At 36.1% G+C, this 13,691-nt stretch overlaps 2 non-coding genes across 2 annotated transcripts; both read left to right on the top strand.

The window, feature by feature from the left end:
* Positions 1-8,738: 8,738 nt before the first annotated feature.
* Positions 8,739-8,812, top strand: TRNAP-UGG (transfer RNA proline (anticodon UGG)). Its single transcript has one exon. It is a non-coding gene; the product is annotated as a tRNA-Pro (tRNA).
* A 139-nt stretch (positions 8,813-8,951) lies between these two features.
* Positions 8,952-9,025, top strand: TRNAW-CCA (transfer RNA tryptophan (anticodon CCA)). Its single transcript has one exon. It is a non-coding gene; the product is annotated as a tRNA-Trp (tRNA).
* The last annotated feature ends 4,666 nt before the right edge of the window (positions 9,026-13,691 follow it).

Raw genomic sequence — 13,691 nt, 5'->3', positions numbered from 1 at the left:
TGACATGGTTGCGGTATGATCATAGAAGATATTCTCCTCAAGTGAACCAGCCTATCCTTCCTAGGTAGGGGACTTACATGTTGATTGGATGCGGAGACACCTTTGGTTGTGAATTCTAATGTGGCAGATCCAATTCTTTATCTGCATGGCCAAATCAATAATTCAAGTCACACACTCCCATAATCCGCCTTTTTTCTTTCGTAAAATTAACTTCAACTATTTGTATTGTATAAAAATACTTTGGAGTTGAAGAGAAGTATCCAAATGACATGTGTTATTTTACAATAACCCATGCTTGTAGCAATGAAATACCAAAACCTACCCGATATGATATATGATAATTATAATTCTCTATGATATGCCTTCCCTATAAAGGACCCGAAATACCTTGCTTACGTATCATGGAAAGTGCATTAACATAAATACGGCAGTAAGCAGAGGCAGTACAAAGGTATGTAAACTATAAAAACGAGTCAAAGTGGATTGGCCCACACTAGCACTTCCGCGTAATAACTCCACTAAAGGCGATCCTATTACCGGAATGGCGTCAGGTACACCTGTCACAATTTTGACTGCCCAATAGCCAATTTGATCCCAAGGCAAAGAATAACCAGTTACACCAAATGATGCAGTCAAAACAGCCAAAACCACACCTGTGACCCAAGTTAATTCACGGGGTTTTTTAAATCCCCCTGTGAGATACACACGAAATACATGCAGGATCATCATTAAAACCATCATACTTGCTGACCATCGATGAACTGATCGGATTAACCAACCAAAGTTGGCCTCGGTCATTATGTATTGAACCGAGGAAAAAGCCTCTGTAACGGTTGGTCGGTAGTAAAAAGTCATAGCAAAACCGGTAGCGACTTGTACTAGAAAACAAGTAAGTGTAATTCCCCCTAAACAATAAAATATGTTGACATGGGGAGGAACATATTTACTAGTTATATCATCTGCAATTGCCTGAATCTCAAGACGTTCCTCAAACCAATCATATACTTTATTGAGATAGGTAACTAACCCGAGTCCCCCTCTAAGAGCCGTATATGAAAATTTCATCTCGTACGGCTCAAGCAGAAACACAAAAATTTTCAACGAATATTAGAAAAAAGGTTCAAAACTTCATCAGCCACTGAATTGGGTCGATTTGCCTTGAAGATATCAAATAAGAAAAATCCGGAATATCTTCTTTGTGATGATAATGCCAAAAAATCTCAAGTTGGCGCGTCTTTCTTTCTTCCTTTCCTTATGTTGGTCATTAGAGGCTTCTTGACTTTTCTCTTCCCTATAAAGGATTTGTTTTTTTATGCGTAATATAGAAATTATCTTGTTGAGATCCTATGAATCAGTTCAATTAAAACCTTAGATTCATACTAGAGCCACGATGATTTAGTCTCAAGCTAAACAAAAGGCAAGGGTTCTTCGAATAAGAACCGCTTGATAATCATTTATTGAATCAGTGTAATGACTCGACAAAATCGAGAGAAAAAAAGTTGTCTTTTGGGCAAACAAAATTGGAAGGAAGAAAATTTCTTTTTTATTTTTATTTAAGAACTACTTGAATTTTTCAGTCTGGTTGCGAGGTCTTAATAGTGAGTATGAATCATAGTTCCATTTTTTTTGATCCACTCTATCTATTTCGTGTTCCAGATACTAGAATAAATAATATCTGACGAATTAGAATCATCTTGATAGAGATAACAGGCCCCTTTCTATGTATTATCAATAGGATCAATTCTAACAAGTCACACACTCATATTCCAGAGATACCGAAACAAAAAAATTCCGCGGTCGAACTACCATAATATCTAGAAATGTAGATCTTAAACTAGAAAGGCTTTTTTGGATGGAAAAAACTCTGACTTCCTAGTTTTAGTTAGTAGAAACCTAATTGGTTAAAATTCCGTCAGTAAAACGGAAGAATTATAAATTTCTAAAATGATAGATAGGAATATAGCGAATAAAGCCATTGCGATCCCCATAAAAGGAGTAGTCCCCCAACCCGGGGCGACTTTCCCATATTCCGAATTCAAGGGTTTCAGTAAACTACCTGCACCAGTTCGTTTTGGCCTAGGTTTAGAACTATCTTCAACGGTTTGTGTAGCCATAAATTCTATTTAATCATTGGTGTTGACTTTGTATACTATTCCGTTGTAGTTGTAAATACACGATCTTTTCGTAGATCCATTGTAATCTTGAAATTCTATAAAAATGGAAACAGCAACTTTAGTCGCCATCTCCATATCTGGTTTACTTGTAAGCTTTACTGGGTATGCCTTATATACCGCGTTTGGGCAACCCTCTCAACAATTAAGAGATCCATTCGAAGAACACGGAGACTAATTTAAGTAAGAAGTCTCCCAGATAGGGGGACTTCTTACTTAAATGAAATTATTTTATTCTTTTAGTTGGAGTTGGTGGAACCTTAGGTGGTTCTCGGAAGAAGATAGCGAAAAAAATTATCCTAAAGTCGAAACTAAAAGGAACGTATAAACCAATGCTTCCATAGATTCGATCCTGGTTTATTTACAATTATAACTTCCACACCTATTCATTTGTCATTTGGGAGAATTTCCCATATAAAGAAAGAAAAAGAGTCAAAGAAAGGATGGGAGATGTTTCCCATGTCAAATCAAAAAAGAGAGGTGAAAGATACTATAACAATGTGTATCAGACTGCCTGTTTCCTTGTAGTTGGATCTCCCACTTTTTGGAATGTTCCAAATTCCACTTGAGCATCCAAATCTGGATCAATACCAGCAAAAACATCTCGGAACAATGTTCTAGCGCCATGCCAAATGTGTCCGAAAAAGAAGAGCAAAGCAAAGGTAGCATGACCAAAAGTGAACCAACCCCTTGGACTGCTGCGAAAAACACCATCAGATTTCAAAGTAGCCCGGTCTAATTCAAAAATTTCCCCTAATTGAGAACGCCTCGCATATTTTTTTACAGTAGCAGGATCAGAATAACTTACTCCATTAAGTTCGCCACCATAGAACTCCACCGTTACACCTACTTGTTCAACACTATATTTGGATTCTGCTCTTCTAAAAGGAACGTCTGCTCTAACAATTCCCTCCTCATCTACCAAAACAACCGGAAATGTTTCAAAAAAAGTAGGCATACGGCGTACAAAAAGCTCACGTCCTTCTTTATCTCTAAAGACGGGATGTCCTAACCATCCAACAGCTATTCCATCCCCATTGTCCCATTGAGCCTGCTCTGAATAATCCCCCTTTTGCCGGATTATTACCAATATAATCATAAAAGGCTAATTTTTCGGGAATTTTAGACCAAGCTTCTGATAAACTAAGATTTTCGGCTAAACCATTGCTAACTCTTCGATATATTTCTTGCTGAAAGTATCCCTGATCCCACTGATAACGAGTAGGCCCAAATAATTCGATTGGGGTCGTTGCTGACCCATACCACATAGTTCCAGCAACTACGAAAGCTGCAAAAAAAACAGCAGCGATACTACTGGAAAGTACAGTTTCAATATTGCCCATACGTAATCCTTTATATAGACGTTGAGGCGGACGGACACTAAGATGGAATAAGCCCGCTAATATACCCAATGTACCCGCAGCAATATGATGAGAAGCTATTCCCCCCGGAACAAAAGGATCAAAACCTTCTGCACCCCACGCTGGATTTACAGCTTGTACTTTTCCAGTTAGTCCATAAGGATCGGATACCATATCCCAGGACCATACAAACCCGTTACATGAAATGCCCCAAAGCCAAAGCAAGCCACCCCTGCAAGAAATAAATGAATTCCAAAGATCTTGGGCAAATCCAAAGAGGGTTTTCCCGTCCGCTCATCAGAGAATATTTCTAGGTCCCAATATACCCAATGCCAGATCGCTGCCAAGAAACACAAGCCAGAAAACACAATATGCGTACCTGCCACACCTTCATAACTCCAAATACCCGGATTTGTTACAGTTCCTCCTGAAATACTCCAACCACCCCACGAATCCGTTATTCCTAAACGAGTCATGAAGGGAATTACGAACATACCTTGTCTCCACATTGGATCCAGAACAGGATCAGAGGGATCAAAAACTGCTAATTCGTATAAAGCCATTGAGCCAGCCCAACCAGAAACTAGAGCTGTGTGCATTATATGCACCGCAAGCAATCGACCCGGATCATTCAATACGACAGTATGAACACGATACCAAGGCAAACCCATGGAAATACCCCTTTAGCAAAGAAAAATAGACACGATGTCGCTTTATTTTATCGCATTGAAAAAGACTATCCATATCCTATGTACCTAACCCTTCTAGGGGATTCTGTGTCAGAAAGCGCGAATATTTATTTCATTCCATTAAAAATAAGAAGCCAATTCTGTTCATAAGAAGAAAGAGAAGCAGATCTATTCTATACTCGATAAGTGCCAATATGCAATGGGTAACTTGGCCAATTTGGAAAAAACGAAGAATAGATCGCTACCCCTCTTTGTTTAGCATTCGAATCACCCATTCCTTTTTCTTTATTCAATCTGTCTTACATTCCTTATATGTATAACCTTTCAATCTACGTATTAATAGAATCTATAGTATTCATATAGAATAAGAATAAAAATTAAGACAATAAACTGCGGATTCTTTCTTTCTGTTCCATTCTTACGTTTCCATATTAAAGTGTGGTTTTCTTACTTAAATTTAATAATATTAATCTAATATGCCCATTGGTGTTCCAAAAGTACCTTACCGGATTCCTGGAGATGAAGAAGCGACTTGGGTTGACTTATACAATGTTATGTATCGAGAAAGGACACTTTTTTTAGGTCAAGAGATTCGTTGCGAGATCACGAATCATATTACAGGTCTCATGGTATATCTGAGTATAGAAGATGGAATTAGTGATATTTTTTTGTTTATAAACTCCCCAGGCGGGTGGCTAATCTCAGGAATGGCTATTTTTGATACGATGCAAACGGTGACACCAGATATATATACAATATGCCTCGGAATAGCCGCCTCCATGGCGTCCTTCATTCTGCTTGGAGGAGAACCCACCAAGCGTATAGCATTCCCTCACGCGAGGATTATGCTTCACCAACCTGCTAGTGCTTATTATCGGGCAAGGACACCAGAATTTTTACTAGAAGTAGAAGAGTTACACAAAGTTCGCGAAATGATCACAAGGGTTTATGCAGTAAGAACAGGCAAGCCTTTTTGGGTTGTATCCGAAGACATGGAAAGGGATGTTTTTATGTCAGCAGACGAAGCCAAAGCTTATGGACTTGTCGATATTGTAGGGGATGAAATGATTGACAAGCACTGCGATACTGATCCAGTGTGGTTTCCAGAAATGTTTAAGGATTGGTAGTGTCCGGATTTCTTGTAAAGTTATTTCACAGCTAAATTCGTGTTTTCCTCGATTTAATAGAAAATAGAAAGACTTCATGATGAGCAATCATCAGGTTAAGATGGATCTAAACCAATCCATTTTTTTCTATATACATACAACATGCCGACGGTTAAACAACTTATTAGAAACGCAAGACAGCCAATACGAAATGCTCGAAAAACGGCCGCGCTTAAAGGATGCCCTCAGCGTCGAGGAACATGTGCTAGGGTGTATGTGCGACTCGTTCAGATCATGACTTCAAACAAATATAAAAAAAATTGAAGTATCCATGATTAGTACCAATGAATAGGATATAGCTTCTCTATCCTAGATTTCTATGGTATATGGAATTTATGGTTTCCTTTGGTGCAAATCCAATTATCTAAATTGGAAATAAGAAGCAATTCTCCCATTGGTAGCAAATGGTTATCCATTAAGCGGAGGAAATAGTAATAAAAAGAAAAAGGCTTATGCTCCTTTATCTTAAAAGAACGGACTAACAGGGTCAGCTACTTAGCCAACTTTCATAATTAAATACCGTCACTGTATGGATAACTCTTATTGTGAAAAGAGCTATTTACTCTATAATGGATAGGTAGAGCCAAAGAATGTGGACTATACAAGTTCGCAATACCTTTTGATGAAAGAAAGGGCTCCGGTGTATAGAGAGGGCCTCACCGTTTAAAAGGGAACCATAGAAACGATGGAACCCACTATTTTTTTTAGTATTATTAGAATGAATTTGTTATTTCGTATAGAAATAACTGAACGGAGTGGAATAAAAAATCGTGGTTGGGAAGGTTACTATAGCAAAAGCCATTGGAATTAATATTTTATATATCGGAATAATTAGTTTTGTTATTAATGAGAAAAAGGGTGGCTAAAAGAAGAGAAATCATTAGTTATTCATTAAGGTTAATTTGATTCAATGACCAGAGTTCCGCGAGGATATATAGCCCGGAGACGACGAACAAAAATGCGTTCATTTGCCTCAAACTTTAGAGGGGCTCATTTAAGACTTAATCGAATGATTACCCAACAGGTAAAAAGAGCTTTTGTTTCCTCTCATCGAGATAGAGGTAGGCAAAAGAGGGATTTTCGTCGTTTGTGGATCACTCGGATAAACGCAGCAACGCGGGTATATAAAGTATTCGATAGTTATAGTAAATTAATACACAACCTGTACAAGAAGAAATTGATTCTTAATCGTAAAATGCTTGCACAAGTAGCTGTATCAAATCCAAATAATCTTTACACGATTTCCAATAAAATAAAGATCATCAATTAAAGGTATAAATAAAGTAATATACTGGAATAATAAAAGATGAATTCCCGGAGTTCCCTCTCCGGGAAGATACAATAAATTAAGATTAAGTGGTAGGAATCAACGAGCTGGATTACTTTCTTTATAATATATATAGGTCTGGCCCTTTCGAATTCGAATAAAACATCAACAATCGGAACTTAAGTTCCGGTTGTTGTTTCTTAAATTTTGGTTGTTGTTTCTTAAGTTTCGATTGGAATTGTACTTTTGCGTTAATTGAGGAATATGTCTATTTTTTCTGGGTCTAGAACCTGTAATTATTGAAATTGACTGGGCTTGAAATTGCTTTTCGTTCTCATAGTTACGAAACGGTAAGAAAGATAAAATACGAGCCTGTTTTATAGCAAGAGTAATTAATCGTTGTTGTTTCAAGGTTAATCTATTTATTCGTCTCGATAATATTTTTCCTTGTTCACTAATAAATCTATTAATTAAACTCATGTTTCTATAATCAATTCGATCTCCCGGGCCAATCCGGGGACGCCTACGAAAAGGTTGTTTAGATTTACGAAAAGGTTGCTTGAATTTACGAAAAGTTTGCTTGGATTTACGAAAGGGTTGCTTGGATTTATTAAAAGTTTGCTTGGATTTACTAAAGGGTTGCTTAGATTTAAGAAAAGGTTGTTTAGATGTATACATGATTTATTCCTTATTTAAAATTTGAAAATTTGAAAATTCACTTCTTTATTTTATTAATTTAGGATCCAGAAGAAGTAGTTTTTCTTTGATCCATATCTTATTTGATTCATATTATAGTATATGAATACCCTCTATACATATGAAATAATATCTACCGGAAATCAGATGAGTTGATTTGTATTTTGTATTCTATACTATGTTTTCTTTATATATTAAATATGAAGTTCTTACTCTTTCTGTTGTTTGGAAAGATCGAACACACGATGTTCCTATTTCTTTATTTCGTGATGAGTCGTATGCTTGCGACAATAACGACAAAATTTTTTGAATTCTAATTGTCCGGGTGTATTGTGGCGATTCTTTTGAGTACTATATCTAGAAATCCCCGTCGATTCCTCATTGGCACCTTTTCGAACACAACTGATGCATTCCAAAATAACTCTGATTCTAACATCTTTTCCCTTGGCCATGAACCTCCTTTTCTTTTTGGATTGACTTAACTTAATTCTTCTACTTATTCTTTTATTCTTCTATTTTGAATCCGAAGAAGAAGAATAAAATTCATTAGAATAATTTTTTTTTATTCTTAAATTAAGTAATAAAAAATAGAGAAATAATTAAAGAATACAATCCTTGTCGAATTAGCAAAGATTTTGGTTCGAAATCCTTTCATTTAATTAGCCAGCCCCACCTTTTCTATGCTCTGATTTCTGAGGCCTTATTTAGCTTGGGTACCCCTTTAAATTGAATTTCTATTTTCAAAAATGGGGTTTACAAAATTTTTAATGACTCTGAGGTTCAACCCAATCCATCTTTTCTTTCTTTTTCCTTCCGATACTAAAAAAAGATTGAAAAGGATCAAATTTTGTCATATCACGAAGAAATCTATCCCTCCCATAGCAATAACTAGAATTAAAAAAAAGGGAATGACAAAGCATCTGGGAATAAACGATTAATTTCTATCAATAAACCTGCTAAAGCACCAAACCATAGAGTACTTAGCACGGGTGCTACAGAGAGATATGTTTTTATATCCCGCATTGAAAATCCTCCTTCCTTGTTGGAATACATATATGATCATAAACTCTTGCCCAAGATTGTTATGCTATATATAAAATGAACCATATCGACGAAATTTTCCTATCCCTAAAAAAGAAAAAGATGACCCCTTCTTCCTATATATTAGCAAGGAAAAGTAATCCTTCTTTTATAGGCGAAATTATATTGGATTTTATATGTATATAATTCCTTAATTATATGAGACCAAAAAGAAGAAATGACACGAGGGTTCTATATATAGATAGAGAAAGAAAGAAGAAGAAAATAGAAAGAAGAAGAAAATTATGATGTGGAAAAGAAGACAGGAATTGTGTACAATGGCATTGTACAACAATTTAATTTGGAAAAGGGATGTAGCGCAGCTTGGTAGCGCGTTTGTTTTGGGTACAAAATGTCACAGGTTCAAATCCTGTCATCCCTACCTATTACTTCTTTCTTCTTTATAGGCAGTAGCGACGAGATCAATTAAAGTAAAGTGGGTATAACTTGAATTTGTGGAGACTATACGTACGTGAGATACATTAGGAATAGAAAAAGATTTTCTTTTTGAATGAATGAAAGCGCTCTTAGTTCAGTTCGGTAGAACGCGGGTCTCCAAAACCCGATGTCGTAGGTTCAAATCCTACAGAGCGTGATTCCATCTATTTTATGTCGAAGCAGAGTAAAATAACTTAACAAAATTGAATTGTAACTCCAATTTCAATTTGACCTCCTCTCTGGTCTGGAGGAGGTCAATCAAAAAAAAATGACTCAATCAAAGATCCAACTGATCCCCACGCCTGTATTGCAAATACGCAGTCACGAATAATCCCGCTAAAGTAATAGGAATTAGGCCTAAGACGATTCCAAATAGAAAAACTTCAATCATTTCGATTTGTTCGAGGGGATAAAAAAAGAGGTACGATCTATCCCTAAATAGTACTCTAAATTATCCACGAATCTCAATGACCAAGAAAAGAATTCCTAATTAGTCTGGAAAAGAGTCGTAGAATGCCAGGAATCCCAAAGAAAGATTTTTCTTTTCTGAATTATAATTATTCAGTCAATTCAAATAAGGCGTATCTTGTTCAAGCCAATAAATAGAGCTGGGGTTATAGTTAAAGCAGCCAGTAGAAAACCAAAATAACTAGTTAAAGTAAGCATGAAAGAGTTAAATTCCATTTATTTTTTTTTACTACACTACATATGTTGGTAAAGCATTTACCTAAGTTATGGAAAATTCAGAATTCATCAGTTATTTTAGATAATACTAAAAAACAAGGTAGAGTAAGATACAGAAGTGTAAAAGAAAGTGGATTCATCAGATGATACATGAGTCCCTAATTCCGAATCAAGAGATTTGTTGTGGAATTTGTCAATTGAGTAAAGTAATAATATTAAGAACTAGATCATCTAACCCCATTGAATTTCATTTTTTCATTCAATTTTCAGGGAAATTTTTGAATAAGAGATAAATAAACAATTGAATTTGAAAAAAAAACTTCTTTCTATTTTGGATAATTTCTTTTTCAATAGGACCCTCGTTTTGGAGTGAACGATCGAATATTCCCCTATTCCTTCTTATTTTAACTGATTGTATTCCATATGGAATAAGAGGAGAACAAAAGCATTCCACGACCTGCCAAGGGGCTGTTAAAAAAAAAAAGAAAGCTCTTCCTTGAATTTACTTTATTTTTATTCCTTTTTCGAACTCCAACCAAAGTAGATTCGAAGACGAGTCACTTCAATTATCCTTTTAAGTTCTATTCTATCTTCTGTCTTTCCCTATTTCATCTCGTAAAGTTCCGCGCTCGCAGTTTGGTCAAGAAAGTTAGACCTAATCCAACAAACAATACAAGGATGAATTACGAATTATGAAAGGATAGATTTCACATATACTTGTCCTTGTATTGTGTCAGTATGAGAATATCCTTCCTAAATTATTTATCCAAACCTATTGATCATTAACTTAGATTTTCCCAAGATTTTGGCTGCTATTCCGAATTACTCTATATATTCCGAAGCCAATGAAAAGTAAGTAGAACCTACAAAAATGGGGTTTTCTATTGATGCCTTGAATAACATATAGCTTACCTATAGACAAAAAAAATAAAAAAGTAATTATGTTTCGGAACCAGGCAAAACCAGATTGCTGTGCCATAGGAAGGATAGCTATACTAATTCGGTATACTCAAAATACACCTTTGGTACAAAATTGACAATCTCACAAGGATGAAATATCAGTAATTTTCTATTTACTGGTCGATCCCATCTTTTACGGAATCAATTCCTTTTTTGAATGTACAAAAATTTTGGGAGTTCAGCATGTCTGGAAGCACGGGAGAACGTTCTTTTGCTGATATTATTACCAGTATTCGATACTGGGTTATTCATAGCATTACTATACCTTCCCTATTCATTGCGGGTTGGTTATTTGTCAGTACGGGTTTAGCTTATGACGTGTTTGGAAGTCCTAGGCCAAACGAGTATTTCACGGAAAGCCGACAAGGAATTCCGTTAATAACCGACCGTTTTGATTCTTTAGAACAACTCGATGAATTTAGTAGATCCTTTTAGGAGGCCCTCAATGACCATAGATCGAACCTATCCTATTTTTACAGTGCGATGGCTGGCTATTCACGGACTAGCTGTACCTACTGTTTTTTTCTTGGGATCAATATCAGCAATGCAGTTCATCCAACGATAAAACAAATTCCAACTATAGAACTATGACACAATCAAACCCGAATGAACAAAATGTTGAATTGAATCGTACCAGTCTATACTGGGGTTTATTACTCATTTTTGTACTTGCTGTTTTATTTTCCAATTACTTCTTCAATTGAGAGAAAGAAAGAGACTAATAAGAATTCTCTTATCCCATTTGGAAGGATACCATCCTTATAACTACCCATGACTGTTTTTGTCTCTAGCATGACCAATTGATAAAATGTGGAGGAAAGTAGGGGAAATGGCCGATACTACTGGAAGAATTCCTCTTTGGCTGATAGGTACTGTAGCTGGTATTGCTGTGATTGGTTTAGTAGGTGTTTTCTTTTATGGTTCATATTCTGGATTGGGTTCATCTCTATAGTAATCGGAGGGACCAGATTGTAAACATGAAAAAGTAGGAGCTTAGCGGGTCCTTACCCCCCTTTATCTGATTAGAGCGGAAAGGACCCGCGGAATTTTTACTCTTATAACGCGAATTGAATCTATTCGATTCACTCTTATGAAGCAACAAGAAAAAGAGATCACTCGAGGATCCAATATCTTATTCCACGAAGGAAGTATCCTGAAAATCCTTGATTTAGTTTCGAGTAATAAACTAATAAAACCTTAATCAAAACTATTCAACTAGCCTAAAAATAAAAAAAACCTTCAATGGAAGAGTTTACTTTTTTTTTGCAAAATTTCTGTAAATTTGAAGTTGAACTTAATTAAACAAGCCAAGCAATTTGCTCACAATCACAAGAAATTTTTCCCCCGCCATATTTTCTTCCCCTCTGTTTGTCCACTACCTCGGCTAAACCTAAGCAAAAGAAAAAGAGGTCCAAGAGACAGACCCGAATAAAGAAGAAATAGTAATCTTTGACGAATTAGGAAGAAAAAGGATTCTTATTTTGATACAAGAAGAATCGGCACAAGAAAAAGCCTTTTTCTTGTGCCGAATAGACGATTAAGAAGACCTGCAATCCCTCCGAAAAGGAAGAAATTTTAATTTTATTGTTCTCGCCTTTGCCTTGGATTCTCTTCTTTTGCATGGGATATAAATAAGGAATTCCAGACATCTCATAAACAAAAAGCAGTCTAAACAAAAAAAGGATTTCCAAAATAGATCATAGATAATTCTAGCAATTGCCAATAAATCGAGGCTTTTTACCAACTTGATGGTAAGAAATCCCGGGACCTAGAAATTCATTTCGTACAATTGAACCTTTTCAAACTGTTTCTTTTTGAGAACCAAAAAAACTTGTGCCAAAATAACGGATGCGAAGAAGAACAAAAGGCCTTGGACACGTAATGGATCCTGAAGCACGATTTCTGCGTCCCCCTGACCAAAACCTCCCACATTAGGATTGCTTGTTAATGGTTGATCAAGCTTGATGGATTCCCCCTCTGAAACAAGAAGTTCTGGTCCGGGAGGTATAATATCAATCACTTGGCGTCCATCTGATGCATCAACTATGGATATTTCATACCCCCCCTTTTCTTTACGTAGTATTTTTCTTACTATACCTGTTGACGTAGCATTATAGACTGTATTGTTACTCTTGCTACCATCAGGATAGATCTGTCCTCTTCCTCGGTTTCCCCCTACATATATGGGATATTTTAAGAAATGAGCATCTTTCTTCGTAGCAGGATCAGGGGAAAGAATGGGAAAGACAATTTCACTATATTTCTTACCGGGAACAGGGCCTATCACAAGAATGTTTTTTTTATCGGGACGATAACTCTGAAAAGCAAGATTTCCTATCTTTTCTTTTAACTCAGGGGAAATACGATCGGGCGGCGCTAATTCGAATCCCTCGGGCAAAATAAGAACAGCACCTACATTCAACCCTCCCTTTTTTCCATTAGCAAGAACTTGTTTCAATTGCATATCATAAGGAATTCGAAGAACTGCTTCAAATACAGTATCGGGAAGCACAGCTTGGGGAACTTCAATATCGACGGGCTTGCTAGCTAAATGGCAATTGGCACATACAATTCGTCCAGTTGCTTCTCGTGGGTTTTCATAACCCTGCTGCGCAAAAATGGGATATGCATTTGAAATAGATGTCCGAGTTATTACGTATATCATGATCGCTACAGAAATCGATCGAGTTATCTGTTCCTTTACCCAAGAAAAAGTATTTCTATTTTCCATGTCCAATCGCAGATCCCAGAATTTCTACAATAAATTAGATAGGTAGCTAAGCTAATCTAGTTCCCTATACACGAATCTGTTGTCATTCTACTGCAACAGTTGTACTGCAATGATGAATACCTTAAAGTAGGTATAAATAGAAAGAATTTTGCTAAAATGGAAAAGGGCTTTCTTTCTAAAAAAAGATGCTTGCTAATTTGATTAATATTAATATCGGGAGATCAAATGAATTTATGCTTCACTAATTGAATGATAAATGACTACAAGCGAAGGAGATAGACGATTTAAACAAAAAAAGACCCAAAATTTCAAACATGTATCTAGAATTACTGGAAAACTACAAACAAAAATAGTGAAAATAAGCTCGTTAGGAGCCCATCCAAAATCGTTGTAGACCCAACGAATTACTAGTTCCCAACCACGGGTGGAGTGAAATCCAACAAAAAAA

The sequence above is a fragment of the Aegilops tauschii genome, unplaced genomic scaffold (genome assembly GCF_002575655.3).
Source record: "Aegilops tauschii subsp. strangulata cultivar AL8/78 unplaced genomic scaffold, Aet v6.0 ptg000727l_obj, whole genome shotgun sequence".
In the NCBI taxonomy this organism is placed as follows: Eukaryota; Viridiplantae; Streptophyta; class Magnoliopsida; order Poales; family Poaceae; genus Aegilops; species Aegilops tauschii.
Note: the sequence above shows the minus strand (reverse complement) of the source record. Positions and strands in the feature narration are given on the sequence as shown.